This window comes from Bufo gargarizans, chromosome 6 (genome assembly GCF_014858855.1).
Source record: "Bufo gargarizans isolate SCDJY-AF-19 chromosome 6, ASM1485885v1, whole genome shotgun sequence".
NCBI lineage: Eukaryota > Metazoa > Chordata > Amphibia > Anura > Bufonidae > Bufo > Bufo gargarizans.
The window spans coordinates 255,155,030-255,160,388 of NC_058085.1; positions in this window are offsets into that span (position 1 = coordinate 255,155,030).

A 5,359-nucleotide genomic window follows, 5' to 3' on the forward strand; every position below is an offset into this window, starting at 1 on the left:
CGGCAATTAGTGTCTCAAGAGGTTGATGATGAGGAGGAGACACAGTTGTCAATAACTGAGGTTGTTGTTAGGTCAACAAGTCAGGAGAATGAGCAGAGTGAGGAAGTGGAAGAGGAGGTGGTGGACGATAAAGTCACTGACCCAACGTGGGAAGGTGGCAAGCCGAGCGAGGACAGCAGTACAGAGGGGGAGAGATCCGCAGCACCGCAACAGGCTGGAAGAGGCAGAGGGGTGGCAAAAAAAAGAAGGTGTGCCACACCAAACAGGCCCGCAACTGTTCCCCGGAGCACACTCTGCGGAAATCTTCCTTGCCAAGGGGTAGGTGTTCCGCAGTCTGGCGCTTTTTTTTAGGAAAGTGCAGTCGACACAAGAATTGTAATTTGCAACCTGTGCCATACAAAAATGATCAGGGGCGTGAACACTAGCAACCCCACCACCACCAGAATGATCCGCCAAATGGCATCAAAGCACTGTAATAGGTGGGCCAAACGCCTGGGTCCACAATCTGTGTCTGCGGGTCACACCACTACCTCCTCTTCCCCTGTGTTACATGCTGGCCAATCTCCTGTCGAAGGAGCAGGGCACCTGGACCTTCGCAAGCACCATCAGCGACCACATCCACTTTCGTGTTCCAGCGCATCATATAAATGTCCTTAGTCAAGGCATTTGAATGCAAGCGCAAATACCCAGCCACCCACCCACAGTCCATAGCACTAAATGCATAGCAACTTTCCAAATTACTGGCCCTGGAAATGTTGCCATTTAGGCTTGTGGACACTGAAGCCGTCTGCAGCTTGATGTCGGCGGCCGTCCCTCGTTACGCAGTCTCCAGCCGCCACTATTTTTCATGGTGTGCTGTGCCCGCCTTACACCAGCATGTGTCCCGTAACATCACCCGTGCCTTGACCAACGCAGTTACTGGGAAGTTCCACTTAACCACTGAGACATGGACAAGTGCTTTCGGCCAGGGACGCTACATTTCCCTGACGGCACACTGGGTGAACGTTATGGAGGCTGGAAGCGAGTCGGAACCTGGGATGGCACAGGTGCTACCGACGCCAAGGATTGCGGGCCCTAATTCCATCAGGGTTTCCGCCACCACCTACGTTAGTGGCTCCAACCCCCACTCCGCCTCCTCCTCACTTTCACCTCAGAATTGTCCTCTTACAGCAACCAGTCAGCCATCAGTCAGTAGCTGGAAGCAGTTTAGCACTGCAGTGGGGAAGCGGCAACAGGCCGTGCTTAAGCTGATCTACTCAGGTGACAAACAGTACACCGCCACAGAGATTTGGCTGGGGATAAGAGACCAGACTGAACTGTGGCTCTCGCCACTCAACCTAGAACCAGGTATGGTTGCGTCTGATAATGGGCGTAACTTGGTGGCGGATATGCAGCTCGGGAAGCTCACACACATCCCATGCCTAGACCACATCCTCAACTTAGTGGTTAAGCGGTTTCTCAAAACCTACCCCAATTTGCCTGAGCTAATGGTGAAGGTGCGCCACGTGTGTGCGCATTTCCACAAGTCATCGACAGCTTCCACCGGCCTGTCAACGCTGCAGCAGCACTTACAATTGCCAGCTCACCGAGTGTTGTGCGACACGCGCTGGAACTCGACGTTCCACGTGTTGGCCAGGTTTTGTGTGCAGCAGAGGGCAATAGTAGAATACCAGCTGCAACATGGTCGTCGCCTTTCCAGTCAGCTTCCGCTCTTCAGAAGCGAGGAGTGGGCATTGATGTCCGACCTCTGTGAGGTTTTAAGAAACTTTGAGGAATCAACACAGATGGTTAGCGGCGATAACGCTATTATCAGCGTCACCATCCCACTTCTGTGTCTACTCAAACGCTTGCTGCTCACAATTAAGACCGACGCTTTGCATGTGGAAGAGGTGGAAATAGGGGGAAACATTACACAGGGTGATAGCCATACCTCCCTCAGTTCATCTTCTCAGCGAAAATTGGAGGAGGAGGATGAGCAGGAGACGGTTGTCTCCGCTACAGAGGGTAGTACCCATGGAAGTTTAATCCAATCTGTTCATCCTCATGATGATGACAGCGAAGTCTTGCCTATTGGGACTCTGGCACACATGGCTGACTTTATGTTAGGCTGCCTTTCCCGTGATCCACGCGTTTTACGCATTTTGGACAACACAAATTACTAGTTGTTCACCCTTCTCGACCCCCTCTACAAAAATAACTTCTCATCTCTCATTCCTGTGGTGGAGAGGACGAGCAAAATGGTGCAATACCAGAAGGTCCTTGTTGAAAAATTCCCGAAAAAATTTCCAGTTGACAACACTGGCGGCAGAGTACGTAGTTCCTTGGGCAACCGAGGAGGGGAGAAGAGGGGAACACACAGCAATTCCAACAGAGGCAAGGCAACACTCTCCAAAGCCTGGGACAGTTTCATGACACCCCGCCAGCACTCTCACCCTGATGCGTGGCCTAGTGTCACAAGGAGGGGGAAGTTTTGATGTTGAAGGAGTACGTAGCAGACCATGTCAGCGTCCTCAATGATCCCTCTGTGCCTTACAACTACTGGGTTTCCAAGCTGGACTCGTGGCACGAACTGGCGCTCTACGCCTTGGAGGTGCTGACCTGCCCTGCCGCCAGCATTTTGTCAGAGCGTGTATTTAGTGCTGCTGGGCGCATAATAACTGATAAGTGCATCCGCCTGTCAGCTAAAAATGCTGACAGGTTGACTCTTATAAAAATGAACAAGGTGTGGATTTCCCCTGACTTCTCTACTCCACCAGAGGAAAGCGGCTGAACATAAAGGCACTTTAAATGTGTTTTTTATAATGTACTGAATACACTGCATTCCCATGCACCCCTTCCACCACAAAAAAGAGTATATGGTTCGATCTTCCTTTTCTCATCCTCATCCTCTTCCATCATATCAACATGCTTATTAGTCTGCCCTCGCTCCTAATGTTGTAGAGGGTCAGCTCACCTGCAGGCCCTCACATATAATGTTTTAGAGGGTCAGCTCACCAGCAGGCCCTCACCTACAATCTTTTAGAGGGTCAGCTCACCTGCAGGCCCTCGCATATAATGTTTTAGAGGGTCAGCTCACCAGCAGGCCCTCACCTACAATTTTTTAGAGGGTCAGCTCACCTGCAGGCCCTCACATATAATGTGTTTGAGGGTCAGCTCACCAGCAGGCCCTCAACCATAATGTTTTACAGGGTCAACTCACCAGCAGGCGCCCATAATTTTTTCTATGGTCAGATCAGCAGCAGGCACTCATCCCTAATGTTTTAGAGAGTCAGCTCTGCAGAAGACCTCACCCCTAATGTTTTTGAGGGTCACCAGCAGGCCATCAATCATAATTTTCCAAGGCTGTGTATGATGCCCTCCTTTATGTGTAATAAAGGGTGTATTGGAGTGCCGATTCCTTGTAATTTTTGGCAGCCCTTTCACTTAGTGCATAGGATTTATGAGTGTAGGAGTCCCACTACCTGAACAATTGTACCACAATGTGAATGAGGCCCTCCATTATGTGATATATAGGTTGTATCGGAGTGCTTCTTCTTTGTAATTTATGGCAGCACTTGCACTTTATATACAAGTAAATATACAGGAAAGAATGTTTACTAACAATTTTTCCTTTAAAATCTATTTTATCTTCGGTTTTAGGGCTCTTTCACACCTGCGTTCTTTTCTTCCGGCATAGAGTTCCGTCGTCGGGGCTCTATGCCGGAAGAATCCTGATCAGTTTTATCCTAATGCATTCTGAATGGAGAGAAATCCGTTCAGGATGCATCAGGATGTCTTCAGTTCAGGACCGGAACGTTTTTTGGCCGGAGAAAATACCGCAGCATGCTGCGCTTTTTGCTCCGGCCAAAAATCCTGAACACTTGCCGCAAGGCCGGATCCGGAATTAATGCCCATTGAAAGGCATTGATCCGGATTCGGCCTTAAGCTAAACGTCGTTTCGGCGCATTGCCGGATCCGACGTTTAGCTTTTTCTGAATGGTTACCATGGCTGCCGGGACGCTAAAGTCCTGGCAGCCATGGTAAAGTGTAGTGGGCTAGCGGGGGAGCAGTATACTTACCGTCCGTGCGGATCCCTGGGCGCTTCAGAGTGACGTCAGGGCGCCCCACGCGCATGGATCACGTGATTGCACGTCATCCATGCGCATGGGGCGCTCTGACGTCATTCTGGAGCGCCCCGGGAACTGCGCGGACTGTAAGTATACCGCTCCCCCGCTCCCCACTACTACTATGGCAACCAGGACTTTAATAGCGTCCTGGCTGCCATAGTAACACTGAACGCATTTTGAAGACGGATCCGTCTTCAAATGCTTTCAGTTCACTTGCGTTTTTCCGGATCCAGCGTGTAATTCCGGCAAGTGGAGTACACGCCGGATCCGGACAACGCAAGTGTGAAAGAGGCCTTATGTGTATTTGTGTTAGTCTGTAAAAGTGGCGTACTTCTCGGACAACATCGTTCCCAGCAGCGAACTGGGAGTCCAAGATGCATCCAGACATCCTCCCCATGCTGTTCCTGAACCATTTTGGTGGTTCCACCAATTTCTGACCTTTTCCTATGAACCAGACACCCTCCCCTCTTCAGAGAAGGGGGTGCCTGGTTTAATGCTCGGGTTCTCCCATTGTGCTCGGGTGCCCAGTAGAGCACCCGAGCATCCCGAGGTGTTCGACCCGAGCCCCCAAGCACTTTGGTGCTCGATCAACACTAGTAAAGATGTACGGTGAAGACACAAGCATCCATGTTAATTCTATGGGGAAGCTGACCCTGGCACAGACTTGCCCAGTGCAGATTAGTGAGCCCCGACAGATAGACGTTAGTGCCACCTAGAAGAGCGGAGACTACCAGTTTGACCTCTGGTGGCAACTCAAACTCCCTCCAATGAAACACTCAAATGGCATTATGGTGATGGTTCTCAATCTCAGGGCTCATGCACACGGCCGTCTACAAACAGCAGGTCCGCAATATACAATGCGCGGAAGGGCTGAACAACGGCCTCGCTTCTCTCATAGACAGTCCTCTCCTATACTGATCCCTTCTGGAACCACTGTGTGGCTGCCCAGTGTGAACCGTGGCCTGTTCAGTTAGCCACTACGTGTCAGTATTCGTATTTTATCTACTTTTAGCAGCTGAAATGATTATAAAAAAATAAATAAAGATGTAACCCTATGAATTTACCATGGTTACTATTAGTAATACTGAACCCCTATATTACCATGTATTACTATTAGCACGATATCGCTACGAGGAGGACGATGACTACATGACCACCTTGGAGCTGTAAGTTTCCAGCATGAATAACGTCATGTGACCCGAACGGTCACGTGTTGCGCCGGGGGGCGGGGTCTGAGGATGAGTGACGTCAGA